General features: G+C 46.8%; 1 long non-coding RNA gene across 1 annotated transcript in view; it reads right to left on the bottom strand.

Moving 5' to 3' along the window:
- LOC144487550 (uncharacterized) overlaps positions 1–1,514 on the bottom strand; it is a 21,899-nt gene extending 20,385 nt beyond the window's left edge. The window contains exon 1 of the long non-coding RNA XR_013496428.1: positions 1,403–1,514. This is a non-coding gene — a long non-coding RNA (uncharacterized LOC144487550). The remainder of the gene's footprint in view (positions 1–1,402) is intronic.
- Between the last annotated feature and the right edge of the window lie 16,179 nt (positions 1,515–17,693).

The raw sequence follows: 17,693 nt of genomic DNA, 5'->3' as shown, positions 1-17,693 counted from the left end.
TTTCAGACTGTGGGAAGAAAGTGGAGCAGCCGGAGGAAACCCACGCAGACACGGGGAGCATGTACAGACTCTGCACAGACAGTGACCCAAGCCTGGATTCGACCCTGGGTCCCTGGCGCTCTGAGGCAGCAGTGCTAACCTCTGTGCCACCCATGATTCCTGCATCTGCAGTATTTTGCTTTTAGCTTTCTTCTTTATTAACCCTCTCCATTTCGCTTATTATTTTGAAGGGTTTCATTAAATCACTCCTTAACCTCAATCCCAGTGTTTCAGAGTAAATCTTCATCGAAACAAAAACCATACAATCACCACAGTGCAGAAGGAGGCCATTCAGCCTATCGGGTCTGTACTGACTCTCCGAAAGAGCATCTATCCGCATAACGCCATGCATTTACCAGAGCTAATTCCCCAAACCTACACATCCCTGGACACTAAGGGGCAATTTAGCATAGCCAATCAAAATAGCCCGCACAGCTTTGGAGTGTGGGAGGAAACCGCAGCACCCGGAGGAAACCCACGCAGACACGGGGAGAATGTGCAAACTCAAAACAGACAGTCATCCGAGGCTGGAATTGAACCCGGGTTCCTGACGCTGTGAGGCAGCAGTGCCAACCACTGTGCCATTGTACCACCCTGCTCAGAAAACACTTCCAACCCAAACACAACACACAGAGTAAAATCCCCTCTGCTCTGTCCAAGGAATTTTTAATTGCAGGTTTTTAGATTGACTTTTTAGGAAATTGCTCAGCATCCCAGTGTGGACTCTTGTTTATTTCAACCATGATCTCATCTCTGCAGATTCAAACATGAAGTTTAAGCTGTGGATACAGTTGTGTCTGTCTGTCTCAGAGTTTGTGTATTCAGTCTTTCACTGCCTTTTAAACTTATTTGAAGAATTTGAATGCTGGATGTTGCTGATTCATTCCTTTCTCTCAGCACATGGAACTGGTGAAACTTCAAGAGTCACAATCTAATGTCAGTAACAAAGAACTGTATCTTTATTCATCCGTCATTTCCAATCTCTGAATGGATCACACAAATCCCCAAATAAAACGTTCTGGGATCTGAACTTAAAATGCTGTAACTGATCATGGAGGAAAGAGTGGGGTCTAATAGACACTGAGAAGATAACTTGCATCTGAATCATAGAACGGTGACAGCGCAGGAGGCCATTCAGCCCCATCAAGCCAGTGCGACACTCTGCAAGAGCAATGTCACTATTCCCACTCCTCCACCCTTTCCCCGTCACCCTGTAAATATTTCCCCTTCAGCTTCCCATTCAACTTCTCCTGGAAGTCCTTGATGGAATCTGCTTCCACCTCACGCTCAGACAGTACATTCCAGATACTGGACACTCACTACGTTAGAAACATTTCCTCATGTTGCCGCTGTCGCCATTTACCTGAATTCAGCATCCTCTGGTTTTCAACCTTTCCCCCAATGTGCCGATTATCTCAAAGCCAATTCTCTCAGTCCCGGGACGTCCCTGCAGGAGTTCCTCAGGGTGAGTGTCCGAGGCCCCAACCATCTTCAGCTGCTCCATCACTGACCTTCCCTCCATCACAAGGTCTGAAGTGGGGATGTTCGCTGATGATTGCACAATGTTCAGCACCATACGCAACTCCTCAGATACTTAAACAGAAAATAAGAACATACCAAACAGGTCAGGCAGCATCTGTGGAGAGAGAAACAGATTCTGGGACCAGGGGGACTGAGAGACAGGCAGATTGAGAAAAATATGCACGCACACTAACACTCACACTCAGACAGCCTAAAACTAAACAGATATATAATGGAGGAGGAATCCCTTCTCCCTCTGTAAATAGAGATTAACTAGATTTCTCTTCCAAAAAGACAGCACATCTGGATGGGCAGAATAGTCTCCAATTCTACCCATGGTCCTTTTCTGATCTCCATTCTTCACATCTGCACACGTTGGCTTCAGCTCCAGTTTGTGAATGAAAGCAAACCCCTGTTCATTACAAATCCACTCAGCCTTTTCCCTCTGCTCTCTCCACACACAATCTACAAGACACAAACAGGAAAGATGGATTCCAGGAGAGAAAGGTCACACCTGATCCTCCTCTCAATGGATTCTCTGTCGCCAGAGAGAACATTCCAGCTCCTACAGAAAGTCACAACTGATTAATGTCAGGGACAGAATTGGAATGAATTAGACACAAGAGAGATGAAAGGATTCTGCTCATCATAAAAAGCTAAAGAGTCACTCAATGTCATTAAGGGAGAGACCTCGCTGGTCTATCTTTGACCCAAGTCACACACTGACTCTGAATGTCCTCACAGCAACTTGGGGGATGGACATTTCTAAAGTACTATTCATGGCTTTAGGGTTTCCAAAAGAGTTTCACCGACAATGGAGCGCTTTTGAAATGTTGTCAGTGTTATTTAGGAAATAAGCAAAATTTTGACGCCACACGCATTGAGTTTAAAAATTGGCAAGCCATGTTGCAGCTTTATAGAACCATTGTTAGGCCGCACTTGGAATATAGTGTTCAATTCTGGTTGCCACACTACTAGAAGGATGTGCAGGCTTTGGAGACGGTACAGAAAAGATTTACCAGGATGTTGCCTGGTATGGAGGGCATTAGCTATGAGGAGAGTTTGGAGAAACTTGGTTTGTTCTCACTGGAATGACGGAGGCAAGGGGGGTGACCTGATCGAAGTCTACAAGATTGTGAGAGGCATGGACAGAGTGGATAGTCAGGAGCTTTTTCCCAGGGTTGAAGAGTCAATTACTAGGGGGCACAGGTTTAAGGTGTGAGGGACAAGGTTTAAAGGAGATGTACGAGGCAAGTGTTTTACACAGAGAGTGGTGGGTGCCTGGAACTCGCTGCTGGGAGAGGGAGTGGAAGAAGGGTGGTGAATCTCTGGAATTCTCTGCCCACTGAAGTGGTGGAGGCTACCTCGTTGAATATGTTTACTCACGGAGAGATGGATTCCTGATCGGTAAGGGAATTAGGGGTTATGGGGTTCAGGCGGGTAAGTGGAACTGATCCACTTCAGACCAGCCATGATCTTATTGAATGGCGGGGCAGGCTCGAGGGGCTAGATGGCCTACTCCTGCTCCTATTTCTTATGTTCTTATCTCAGTCCGAAATGTCCTGCCCCCTTACTCTGCGACTATGCCATGGTTCTAGACACCCCCCCCCCCCCCCCCCCCAAAGCCAGCGGAAATATCCTTCCTGTATCTACTCAGCTAATGTTTGGGGGTTGGGGAGAGTTATAGAACAAAGAGATCTCGGGGTACAGGTTCATAGCTTCTTGACAGTGGAGTCACAGGTGGACAGAGTGGTGAAGAAGGCATTCAGCATGCTTGGTTTCATTGGTCAGAACATTGAATACAGGAGTTGGGACGTCTTGTTGGAGTTGTACAAGACATTGTTAAGGCCACGCTTGGAATACTGTGCACAGTTCTGGTCACCCTATTTTAGAATGGATATTATTAAACTAGAAAGAGTGCAAAAACGATTTACTCGGATGCTACCGGGACATGATGGTTTGGGTTTTAAGGAGAGGTTGCACAGACAGGGACTTTTTTCCCTGTAGCGTAGAAGACTGAGGGGTGATTTTATAGAGGTCTATAAAATAATGAGGGGCACAGATCAGCTAGATAGTCAATATCTTCTCCCAAAGGTAGGGGAGTCTAAAATTAGAGGGCGTAGGTTTAAGGTGAGAGGGGAGAGATACAAAAGGGTCCAGAGGGGCAATTCTTTTCACACAGAGGGTGGTGAGTGTCTGGATTGCGCTGCCAGAGGTAGTAGTAGTGGCGGGTACAATTTTATGTTTTAAAAAGCATTTAGACAGTTACATGGGTAAGATTGGTATAGAGGGATATGGGCGAAACACAGGCAATTGTGATTAGCTTAATGGTAAAAACTGGGCGGCATGGACAAGTTGGGCCAAAGCGCGTTTCCATGCTGTAAACCTCTATGACTCGACCCTGCTGAGCCCTGTAAGAATTGTCCAAGTTTGAATGAGGTCACCTCTCATGCTTCTCAAGTGCATAAAGTAAAAGTCCAGTTTATTTTCTTTCCTCAGAGGACAATCCCTCCATCCCAGGAATTAATGCAGTGAAATGTCATTGAAGTCCCTCTCGGACAAGATTGTCTTTCCTTAGGTAAGAGGATAAAACTGTCCACAACACTCCGTGTGTGGTTTCACCACTAATTCAGCCTCTCCCACATCCCCTTGAAGAGTCTACATCCTCCTCACAACTCACACCTGCTTTCAAGTCATCTGCAAACTCGGAAATATTACATTTGATCCCAAACGCCCAAATCAATGATATGGATTGTGAATAGCTGGGCTCCCGAGTACTGATCCTTGTGATAAGCCGCTGGTCACAGCCTGCCACCCTGAAAATGACCCATTTGTACCTCAGCTCTGTTTTCTGTCCGTTAACCATTTCTCAATTCATGCCAGTGTTATCAGGGTAAATACGTTGCATCACGGGGATAGGGCCTGGGTGGGAATGGTGTTAGCGCAGGCTCGATGGGCTGTATGGCCTCCTTCTGCACTGGAGGGATTCCATGATTCTAATATGTACATACGTCAGTGAAGGTGGCAGGGCACTTTGAGAGAGCAGTAAATGAAGTATATGGTATCCCAGCTTTTATTAATGGAGGAATTGAGGACAAGAGTAAGGAGTTCATATTGAACTTGTATAAGACACTTGTTAGGCCTCATCTGGAGACTGCGCCCAGTTCTGGGCACCGTACTTGAGGAGGGATGTGAAGACATTGGAGAGAGTGCAGAGGAGATTCACAAGAATGATTCCAGGGAATAAGATCCGTAGCTACGAGGGTAGATTGGAGAGGTTGGGACTGTTTTCCTTGGAGAAAAGAAGGCTGAGGTGAGACTTAAGAGAGAGGTTCAAGATCCTAAGGGGTATCCACAGGTTAAAGAGTGAGAAACTCTTCCTTCTCAAGAGATGGTCATGAACTAGAGGGCACAGATTCTAAATGATGGGGAAATGGATCAGAAGTGAAGTGAGGAAAATCACTTCATCAAGAGGGTGTTTGGAATCTGGAACAATCTTCCTGAAAGCCTGTTCCAATATTCAATAAGATCCTGGCTGATCTGTGATCTAACTCTCTGTCTCTTAACCCCTTGGACTAAGGAAAATCTATCAACCCCAGATTTAAAATAATAACAAGTGACTGAGCATCAATAGCCATTTGCAGAAGATTGTTTCAAACTAACTCCACACCACATCTGGCAATGTTTCCATTTCTACAATTCTAAAATTCTAAACTGAGGCTAACATTCAAATATTCCCAAATCCTGGAGTTCCCAGACAGCAGAAAAACTTGTTCTTTATCAGCCTCTCCCTTTCCCTCATTATTTTCAATGTTTGATTAAATCAGCCCCCAACTTAAATTCCAGCAGTTAAGAATAACGTTTTATCTGCACTGTTCATCAAATGTTCCCAACACAAATACTGTAATGGGCTAAATACAGAGTAAAATTCCCTCTGCTCTGTCCAAGGAATGTTTCATCACAGATTTTTATTTTGAAGTTTAGGAAAAACAGGAATCAAATTGCTCAGCATCCCAGTGTGGCCTCCTGTTTATTTCAATCAGCCCTTCACATTCAAACATGAAGTTGAAGCTTCGAATACTGTCTGTGGCAGCGTTTGTGGATTCAGTTGTTCTCCTGCTTTTTCACTTGTCTGAAGGATTTGAATTATAGACATTGTTTAATCATTCCTTTCTCTCAGCACATGGAACTTGTGAATCTTCAAGGCAGACAATCTCATGGAATTAACAACAAACTGCATCTTTATTCATCCGTCCATTTCCTATCTCTGAATGGATCACACACATTTGCAGAATGCAGGAAGCTCTCAATGGAAACTGCTTCCAATTATTCCCCAATACAATTATTCACACTTGACTGTGAACTACATTCCACTGACATTCCCAAAGCAGCCACTGAAAAGTGACTGGTTATTTTAAACATTGAACCTGAACTATTTGAGCTGATGATTCACTCACATTGTACAGAGATGTTGATCCTGTTTTGATGAGAGTGATCAGATTAACATTGTAACATGAAGGCAGCCTCCGTACTGAGATTCACCACATTTACAACAATTCCGCAATATCAGATCCATTGCTGTGTGTTTTGTGTGAATCCAGCTGTGAAATATCTGGACATTTGGAGCTTCCACTGTTTCTGTCATTTCATCATTTATTAAAGTACGCTGTTCTATCCCTTTTAAATCTAAGTTGTGTCAGTTTACATTTCCCTGCACTGAAACCTCTCCACCAGTTTTGTCCATGTACAAAATATGAATAACTCTTTGCAATGTGATGTTTCCAGCTACGCTGCTTACAATGCTGTCTAATGTTTTGTGTCATCGGCAAACCAGGATGTGTAGCATTCAGTCACATTAAATGGTCAATAAATATGTCAATACTGTGTATATCTTTCTGTGTGTGTGTGTGTGTGTGTCTGTGTGTGTGTGTGTGTGTCTGTGTGTGTGTCTGTGTGTGTGTCTGTCTGTGTGTGTGTGTGTCTGTCTGTGTGTGTGTCTGTGTGTGTGTGTGTGTGTCTGTGTGTGTGTTTGTCTCTGTGTGTGTGTGTGTCAGCATGCATGTGTGTCAATGTATTTGAATCTCAAATATGTTCAGTTGGAGGCCATTTGACCCATCGAGCCTGCTCCACCACTCAAACAGATCATGACAAACACACACACACACACACACACACACACAGACACACACACACACACACAGACAAAGAGAGAGGCACACAGACACTCACGGACACACACACACAGAGACACAAACACACACTCACGGACACACACGCACACACGCAGAGAGACACAAACACACACTCACAGACACACATGCACAAAGACACAGAGAGAGACACACACACAGACACACAGGCAAAGAGAGAAACACACAGACACTCACGGACACACACGCAGAGGGACACAAACACACACTCACAGACACACATGCACAAAGACACAGAGAGAGAGACAGACACACACTCACTCACAATCACACACACAGAAGCACACATTGAAATAGACACTTGCACACACTTAGAAACTGTCTCTCTCTCTCACACACACACACACACACACACACACACAGAAATGCAAAAACATAAGCGCACCGACACTCTCATTCCTATTTCTGTTTTACTCCTCAATGCCCCAACTAAAAAGTACTGGGATCTGAACTTGAAATGCTGGAACTGATCATGGAGGAACGACTGGGGCCTAATAGACACTGAGAAGTTAACTTGTGTGTGAATCATAGAATGGTGACAGCACAGGAGGCCATTCAGCCCGTCAAGCCTGGATCGACACACTGCAAGAGCAGTTTCACTATTCCCAATCCTCCACCCTCTCCCCGTAACCCTGTCAATATTTTCCCTTCAGCTTCCCATTCAATTTCCTCTTGATGGAATCTTCTTCCACCTCTGACTCAGGCAGAACATGATGTGGAGATGCCGGCGTTGGACTGGGGTAAACACAGTATTTTTGTCTAAACAACAATATACATAGAATCCCTACAGTGCAGAGGAGGCCATTCTGCCCAACGAGTCTGCACCAACCCACAATCCCACCCAGGCCCTATCCCCATATATTTACCCTAGCTTGTCGCTAAGGGTCAATTTATCATGGCCAATCCACCCAACCCGCACATCTTTGGACTGTGGGTGGAAACCGGAGCACCCGGAGGAAACCCACAAAGACACGGGGAGAATGTGCCAACTCCGCACAGACAGTGACCCGAGCTGGGAATGGAACCCGGGTCCCTGGTGCCGTGAGGCAGAAGTGGTAACCACTGTGCCACCGTGCTGCCACTGTCCTTTTGGAGAATCCTCCTTAGCTCCATTTATTCTCCGAGGCAAAACTTCCATTTCCCAGCTCTTGTCTGTAAATGCTCAGTCTCTTGTTCCAGGGATTTTCCCAGTATTTCCACACGCTAACCTGCTGTGGGTCATTGGCCCAAATTTTCTTCAACCATTTTCAGAATTTCATTCAAATACTTCTGATGTTTAAGCAAAATGGTTTGCTGCTCCTGTTTGGTCTTTGAACTTTTCATAACCCTGGAGTTTCTCCTGATCTCATTCAGATTGAGTTTTATTTAATTTCTTTCCAGCGATGTCAAAACTTATTCATTCTGGACTTTCATTTTGTTTTCTAATATTGAGTCTATCTCGTCACTCACAAACTACTCATTTGAATCATTTGAGGGGGTTTAAATAATGTGTTTTTAAATAATTTGTCAACTTCCCTGAACTCTGCCGTTGTTATACCTTGTTCTGTCTCAGCAATGGGCGGCACGGTAGCACAGTGGTTAGCACTGCTGCTTCACAGCTCCTGGGTTCGATTCCCGGCTCGGGTCACTGTCTGTGTGGAGTTTGCACATTCTCCTCGTGTCTGCGTGGGTTTCCTCCGGGTGCTCCGGTTTCCTGTGTGGGTTAGGTTGATTGACCAGGTTAAAAATTGCCCCTTAGAGTCCTGAGATGCGTAGGTTAGTGGGATTAGCGGGTAAATATGTGGGGGTCGGGCCTGGGTGGGATTGTGGTCGGTGCAGACTCGATGGGCCGAATGGCCTCCTTCTGCACTGTAGGGTTTCTATGATTTCTATGAAGCCCCTTAAATTAAAATTAGCAGCTGTTTTTGAGTCGGTTGGTACATACCTCAGACTTTTGTGTATTTTTCCGACAGAAGAAGGTGAAAGAGAGTATGTCCAGGTGCGTGGGGTCCTTAATTATGCTGGCTGCTTTTCCGGGGCAGCGGGAAGTGTAGACAGTCAATGGATGGGAGGCTGGTTTGCGTGATGGACTGGGCTTCATTCACAACCCTTTGTATAGTCCCCACCAGTCACACACGACACACACACAGTCCAGAAGAGACACACGTGTGGAAGATGATGCTGTCGGAGGCAGAGGTGCCTCGAGCTATCCGTGCAGCAATGCAGGTCCAGTGCGCTGAAGGCTGTCCTCCTCGGCAGCAATGACCTGCCACCGGTCTGCGCCTTCACAAGACTCTGGACACAATGGGTGAAGAGAGATAGAGAGTGAGAGATGGATTGATATATATACATGATGAGAGAGAGAGAGAGATTGCCCCAATACAAACATCGCTCCCCAACCTCTCTATCCCCCCTCCCCAGCAACTATCTGAAGCTAAATTAATGTCACAACATCACTGCCATCTTTTACCCAAAACTTAGCTTCAGACCCTGTCCCTCTATATTTAACCAGCCCGTCTCTGACATCTCCTCCAGTCACACAACCCTGTGAGATGTCTGCACCGCTCTAATTGTGGCATCGTGAGCGTTCCACATGCAACATGACTTGCATCGATAAACTCTCATCTCCAACATTTCAATTGAAGTTTCAAAGCTCAATGGCTTTGAAGCCGAATGGTCCAGATTGCCATGGCCTTCAATGTGAACAAGTTGTTTGTGATGTCACTGCAGAGGTTGCCTAGGAAACAATGACTGAACACAGGGGGTGAATGTGAGAAGCTGAAGTTTCCACTTGAAGACATTCCCAGTGTCTCTGAGCAGCTGAACTGGGGAAGCCTTTGGGCAGAGACTGTGCTGCTGCTATTGCCCTTCCTGGCCACCAGGCGTCGCTGTAACGCTCCCGGGGGGGGCTGCTCCTCCCAGTGTCACCTCTTGCCCACTCCGGCCCAACGCTCGTTGGCGGGACAACAGGGGGACTTGTCGAGGGGGCGGGGCGGCCTGTGCGCATGTGCGGGACGGGAATGCTCCCAGAGGTCAGCGCGCGCGGACGCCGCCGCATTGATGCCGTCTCCCCTGGCAACGCAAGATGGTCGCCGCCGCCGTCTCCCTTGGCAACGGAATATGGCCGCTGGCCGTCTCCCTTGGCAACGCAAGATGGCCGCCGGCGGTGGGTGTCATTGCGGCGCACGCGCAGTGAGGTCTGTCTCAGCCATTGTCCAGATTGCCCCCAGTGGATGGGGTTGGGATTGTGCAGCAGATGGAGCAACAATCCCAGTTTCAATAGGGGGACAGAAGCTGCAATGCTGCCCCCTGTTGGTCACTTCTCCCAGTCTCAGCATTGCAGAGTGTTTAAACAAGAGTGCATTGTCACAGCAGCACCTTGACCTTCAGTTTCAGTTTATTTATTAGTGTCAGAAGTAGGCTTACATTAACACTACAATGAAGTTACTGTGAGAATCCCCTAGTCGCCACACTCCAGTGCCTGTTCGGGTTACACTGAGGGAGAATTTAGCACGGCCAATGCACCCTAACCGGCACATCTTTCAGACTGTGGGAGGAAACCGGAGCACCCGGAGGAAACCCACGCAGACACGGGGAGGGGACAGCCCGGGGGAAAGCTCCATTCCAACTGTCCCTGGAGTGTCAGATTAACCTGGGTCACTCACGCACCCCAGGCGAAGACTCACCTCCCTCAGACAGTGAGACCCTCCTGTATCACTCACCTTACTGTAGTCAGATACCCTCAGACTCAGCACTGGGCCCTGGGCGTGTTCGTTAAATGCTGCGACCTATCGTGGAGGAAAGAATTGGGAGGATTTTGATTTGATTTGATTTATTATTGTCACATGTATTGGGATACAGTGAAAAGTATTGTTTCTTGTATGCTGTACAGACAAAACATACCGTTCATAGAGTACATCGGGGAGAAGTAAAAAAGAGGGTGCAGAATGTAGTGTTGCAGTCATAGGTAGGGTGTAGAGAAAGATAAATCTAATATGTAGCAGGTCCATTCAAAAGTCTGAGGGCAGCCGGGAAGTTCTTGAGTCGGTTGGTACGTGATCTCAGACTTTGTATCTTTTTCCTGACGGAAGAAGGTGGAAGAGAGAATGTGTGCATCAGGTCCTTAATTATGCTGGCTGCTTTTCTAAGGCCGCGGGAAGTGTAGACAGAGTCAATGAATGGGAAGCTAGTCTGCGTGATGGACGGGCCTACATTCACGACCTTTTGTAATTTCTTGCAGTCTTGGACAGAGCAGAAACCATACCAAGCCGAGATACAGAAAGGATGCTTTCTATGGTGCATCTGTAGAACTTGGTGAGAGTCGTAGCTGACATGCCAAATTTCCTTAGCCTCCTGAGAAAGTAGACGTGTTGGTGGGCTTTCTCAATTATAGTGTCGGCATGGGGGGACCAGGACAGGTTGTTGGTGATCTGGACACCTAGAAACTTGAAGTTGAGACCCAAATGACAAGTTGTCATAGTGTCGTAGATGTTTACAGCATGGAAACAGGCCCTTTGGCCCAACTTGTCATGCTGCCCTTTTTCTTTTAACCCCTAAGCTGGTCCCAATTCCCCACATTTGGCCCATATCCCTCTACATCTATCTTACCCATGTAACTGTCTAAATGCTTTTTAAAAGGTAAAATTGTGTCCATCTCTACTACTACCTCTGGCAGCTTCTTCCAGACGCTCATCACTCTCTGTGTGAAAAGATTGCCCCTCTGGACACTTCTGTATCTCTCCCCTCTCACCTTAAACCCATGCCCTTTAGTTTTAGACTCCCCTACCTTTGGGAAAAGATATTGACTATCTATTGTGTGTCAACCATAGAATAGCCACAGAATGAAGGAGGCCATTCAGCCCATTCAGCTGGTGTCGACTCTCTGCGAGAGCAATCGAGCCAGTCCCACTGCTCCACCTTGTCCCTGGAGCCCTGCAAATCTTTTCCCATCAGCTTCCCATCCCATTTCCTCCGGAAAGACAGCGAGGAGCAGAGAGGAAAGAGGGACTTGGGGAATGGAAGGTTTCATCTGATGTTCTTGTTGGCAGATGCTCTGTGGCGGATAAAGCTGGCAGCCTCCTCCAGAAAGCTGCACAGAGTGAATGGAAGGGGCAGAATGTGAGTGAGATGAGACACGAGAGAGAGAGAGAGGCGTGAAAGCTTTCTGTTTGTCAGCAAAAAGCACAATGGTGGCCCTGTGTCCTTCAGGGAGCGGCCCAGGCCTCGCTCAAAGCCTGCCCTGTCCTCACACTCACTGGGAGACGGCCATTTCTAACATGTTGTCCATGTTGCTGAGCTGACACTGAGACAAACACAAAAAAGCAGCCACTATCCGGACAAGTCCTCACGGAGAATGAAATGTCCAAAGCCACTTCAAAGGAAGATTGCGCGGCAGGATTTGTCCTCGAGCTGCGGAGGGAGAGATTTGGATGGATGACCAGAAGCTGGGTCATTGAAGTTGTGTTTTAGCAATGGAGGTCTAGAGAACAGAAAAGGCCCTTCGGCCCATTGCATCTGTGCTGGTCAAAGACAAATCACCCAACTTGGCTCACGGCCTGGTAAGCCTTGGCATTGCAAATGCATAGCTAAGCACTTCTTAAACGTTCTGAGGGTCTCTGCCTCCACCACCCTTTCAGGCAGAGAGTTCCAGACTCCCACCACCCTCTGGGTGAAAAAGGTTTTCCTCACATCCCCTGTAAACCTCCTGCCCCTTACCCTAAATCTATACCCCCTGGTCATTGATCCCACCACCAAGGGGAAAGCTTTCTTCCCGTCTACTCTATCGATGTCCCTCATAATCTTATCCATCTCCATCATGTTCCCCCTCAGCCTCCTCTGCTCCACAGAAAACAACCCCAGGGTGGAATCTTATCACCGTTCAGGCCGGCAGGATTTTCCCATCCCACTGCAGTGAAAGGAGATTTGGCTGGTCACCAGATTCTCCGACCTCGCTGAGCAGGAGTGTGGCGTCAACAGGTGGTAAGATCACACCCTCAGTCTATAAAATCTCTCTTCAGTTCGAGTGGCGGCACGGTAGCACAGTGGTTAGCACTGCTGCCTCACAGCGCCAGGGACCCGGGTTCAATTCTGGCCTCGGATTACTGTCTGTGTGGAGTTTGCACATTCTCCCCGTGTCTGCGTGGGTTTCCTCCGGGTGCATTGTCCATGCAAAATTGCCCTGAGGGTCCCACGATGTATAGGTTAGGGGGATTAGCGGGAAAATACGTGGGGCTACGGGGTAAGCCTGGGTAAGTGTCCGTGCAGATTTGAAGGGTCGAATGGCCTCATTCTGGACTGTAGGGATTCTATGATTCTATGAACTAAAACTCTCCAGGCCAGGCAACATCCTGGTGAATCTCCTCTGCACCTTTTCCAGTGCTATCACATCCCTCCAATCCTGTGCATTCCACAACTGCACAATGTTTCGATGAGGGGCAGCACAGTGGTTAACACTGCTGCCTCACAGCGCCAGGGACCCGGGTTTGATTCCTGGCTTGGGTCACTGTCAGTGTGGAGTTTGTACATTCTCCCCGTGTCTGTGTGGGTTTCCCCCGGGTGCTGCGGTTTCCTCCCACAGTTCGAACGACGCGCTGGTTAGGTGTATCAGCCATGCTAAATTCTCCCCAAGTTGCCCAAACAGGCGCCAGAGCATGGCGACTACGGATTTTCCACAGTAACTTCATTGCAGTGTTAATGTAACCCTACTTGTGACACTAATAAATAAACTTTTAAACCTGATACTCGATTCCCCCATGTTGGCCTTATTCTGTGATCATTAATGCGGATGTTTAGATTATTCAATAGTTCTTTAAGGACAGCAGACACAGGGAAAAAAAAACATGTGACTCTGTACACAACAGATATATTTCAAGGGGATATTGCAGCCAGCTGTATCTGAGTGGCAGTAATCTTCCCTCAGAATTAGACAGATTGTGGGTTCAGCTCAGAGCCTCAAATACTAGGCCCTTCGCATCGATCAGAGACTCCGCGCACAGCATGATGGGAGAGCGGACAAAGGAAAGTGGTGTTGAATTTGTGAGCCTTGTTTTGTGGAAAGCTTTAGTGTTTGGTCAGAATGTTAATTTTTGAGTGGACCTACCATATATTAAGCTGATCTTTCTCTATACCCTCTCGGTAACTGCAACACTGTATTCTGCACCCTCTCCTCCTGACAGTTTTGTTTTAAACTCTTTATCAATGTCCTTCCAGGTTTAGTGTGAAGGTTTGTGTTCCACACTGAGCCCCTCTCAGTCTCCACACGGAGCTTGTGTGTGTGCTGATGCTCCTGTCATTTTGGATGGATACTGTGTGAAGCTGCATTCTCTCCCAGTGAGTTTCTGATCTACTTCACTCTCTCTGCGGCTGGAGCAATGTCCAGCAGGCAGCAGAGGATGGCAGTGTATCACAGTCAGCACAATATAGACAAACAGCCTTTAGCAAGAGAGGCTTTGACCCTTTTTCAAACCAAATCCCCAATTTGATGTTTCCAGCTGCGCTGTTTACAATGCTGCTGAATATTGTGTGTCTTTGGTAAACTGGGATGTGTAGCATTCAGTCACATTAAGTGGTCAATAAATACGTCCACACTGTGTATATCTTTCTGTGTGTGTGTGTCAGCGTGCATGTGTGTCAATGTATTTAAATCTCAAAGGAAAATAGGAGCAGGTGTAGGCCATTTGGCCCATCGATCCTGCGCCAGCATTCAAACAGATCATGGGGCACGTACGCACACAAAACACGCACACACCAACACACACAAAACACGCACACACCAACACACACAAAACACGCACACACACAAAACACGCACACACCAACACACACAAAACACGCACAAAAAGCACACACTCAAACACAATAAACACACACACACACAAACACACAGAAACACACACACACATCAAACACACAGTTAGCACTGCTGCCTCACAGTGCCAGGGACTCGGGTTCGGTTCCCGCCTTGGGTCACTGTCTGTGCGGAGTTTGCACGTTGTCCCCGTGTCTGCGTGGGTTTCCTCCGAGTGCTCCGGTTTCCTCCCACAGTCTGAAAGACGTGCTGGTTAGGGTGCATTGGCCGTGCTAAATTGTCCCTCCATGTCAGGGAGACTAGCTCGGGTAAATGCATGGGGTTATGGGGATAGGGCCTGGGTGGGATTGTGGTCGGTGCAGACTCAATGGGCCAAATGGCCTCCTTCTGCACTGTAGGAGTCCAGGATTCTATGAAAACACACAGAAACAGATATTCTCACCCAGTAACACTCACACGCACACAGTAATAAACACACACGGAAACATGTCCACGCACACACACACACGCACACAAACACACACACAAACACACACACACAAACACACACAGATTCCTATTTTATTTCACACAATCGATTTGCGTCTTGAACATGCTGAATGATTGGGCTTCCACATCCCCCTGGAATAGAAAATTCCAAAGATTCACCACCCTCTGAGTGAAGAAATTCCTCCTCATCTCAGTCTTCAATGGTCTGCCCCTGATTCTGAGATTGTGTCCCCTGGTTCTAGTCTCACCAGCCAGGGGAAACATCCAATCTACATCCACCCTGTCACACCCTGTAAGAATTTTATGTCTGTTTCAATGGGGTCGCCTCTCATTCTTCAAGGGTTCAAGGCCGACTTCCGGACTTGATGGCCATGGAAGGTGTGCTCATAACGGGGCCAAACAGCTGGATTATCAAACAGTAAATCCTGCCGGGATCATGTATCAGTGAACTCTGCCCAAAACCTAATGTTTGGGGGTTGGGGAGAGTTATAGAACAAAGAGATCTCGGGGTACAGGTTCATAGCTTCTTGACAGTGGAGTCACAGGTGGACAGAGTGGTGAAGAAGGCATTCGGCATGCTTGGTTTCATTGGTCAGAACATTGAATACAGGAGTTGGGACGTCTTGTTGAAGTTGTACAAGACATTGTTAAGGCCACGCTTGGAATACTGTGTACAGTTCTGGTCACCCTATTTTAGAATGGATATTATTAAACTAGAAAGAGTGCAAAAAAGATTTACTAGGATGCTACTGGGACATGATGGTTTGGGTTTTAAGGAGAGGTTGCACAGACTGGGACTTTTTTCCCTGTAGCGTAGAAGACTGAGGGGTGATTTTATAGAGGTCTATAAAATAATGAGGGGCATAGATCAGCTAGATAGTCAATATCTTCTCCCAAAGGTAGGGGAGTCTAAAACTAGAGGGCATAGGTTTAAGGTGAGAGGGGAGAGATACAAAAGGGTCCAGAGGGCAATTCTTTTCACACAGAGGGTGGTGAGTGTCTGGAATGAGCTGCCAGAGGTAGTAGTAGTGGCGGGTACAATTTTATGTTTTAAAAAGCATTTAGACAGTTACATGGGTAAGATGGGTATAGAGGGATATGGGCGAAACACAGGCAATTGTGATGTGCTTAATGGTAAAAACTGGGCGGCATGGACAAGTTGGGCCAAAGCGCGTTTCCATGCTGTAAACCTCTATGACTCGACCATGCTGAGCCCTGTAAGAATTGTCCAAGTTTGAATGAGGTCACCTCTCATGCTTCTCAAGTGCATAAAGTAAAAGTCCAGTTTATTTTCTTTCCTCAGAGGACAATCCCTCCATCCCAGGAATTAATGCAGTGAAATGTCATTGAAGTCCCTCTCGGACAAGATTGTCTTTCCTTAGGTAAGAGGATAAAACTGTACACAACACTCCGTGTGTGGTTTCACCACTAATTCGGCCTCTCCCACATCCCCTTGAAGAGTCTACATCCTCCTCACAACTCACACCTGCTTTCAAGTCATCTGCAAACTCGGAAATATTACATTTGATCCCAAACGCCCAAATCAATGATATGGATTGTGAATAGCTGGGCTCCCGAGTACTGATCCTTGTGATAAGCCGCTGGTCACAGCCTGCCACCCTGAAAATGACCCATTTGTACCGAAGCTCTGTTTTCTGTCCGTTAACCATTTCTCAATTCATGCCGGTATTATCAGGGTAAATACGTTGCATCACGGGGATAGGGCCTGGGTGGGAATGTTGTTAGTGCAGGCTCGATGGGCTGTATGGCCTCCTTCTGCACTGTAGGGATTCCATGATTCTAATATGTACATACGTCAGTGAAGGTGGCAGGGCACTTTGAGAGAGCAGTAAATGAAGTATATGGTATCCCAGCTTTTATTAATGGAGGAATTGAGGACAAGAGTAAGGAGTTCATATTGAACTTCTATAAGACACTTGTTAGGCCGCATCTGGAGACTGTGCCCAGTTCGGGGCACCGTACTTGAGGAGGGATGTGAAGACATTGGAGAGAGTGCAGAGGAGGTTCACAAGAATGATTCCAGGGAATAAGATCCGTAGCTACGAGGGTAGATTGGAGAGGTTGGGACTGTTTTCCTTGGAGAAAAGAAGGCTGAGGTGAGACTTGAAAGAGAGATTCAAGATCCTAAGGGGTATCCACAGGTTAAAGAGTGAGAAACTCTTCCCTCTCAAGAGATGGTCATGAACTAGAGGGCACAAATTCTAAATGATGGGGAAATGGATCAGAAGTGAAGTGAGGAAAAGCACTTCATCAAGAGGGTGTTTGGAATCTGGAACAATCTTCCTGAAAGCCTGTTCCAATATTCAGTAAGATCCTGGCTGATCTGTGATCTAACTCTCTGTCTCTTAACCCCTTGGACTAAGGAAAATCTATCAACCCCAGATTTAAAATAATAACAAGTGACTGAGCATCAATAGCCATTTGCAGAAGATTGTTTCAAACTAACTCCACACCACATCTGGCAATGTTTCCATTTCTACAATTCCAAAATTCTAAACTGAGGCTAACATTCAAATATTCCCAAATCCTGGAGTTCCCAGACAGCAGAAAAACTTGTTCTTTATCAGCCTCTCCCTTTCCCTCATTATTTTCAATGTTTGATTAAATCAGCCCCCAACTTAAATTCC

Source organism: Mustelus asterias, unplaced genomic scaffold (genome assembly GCF_964213995.1).
Source record: "Mustelus asterias unplaced genomic scaffold, sMusAst1.hap1.1 HAP1_SCAFFOLD_865, whole genome shotgun sequence".
Taxonomy (NCBI): Eukaryota; Metazoa; Chordata; class Chondrichthyes; order Carcharhiniformes; family Triakidae; genus Mustelus; species Mustelus asterias.
This window is presented reverse-complemented; position numbering and strand designations above follow the sequence as displayed.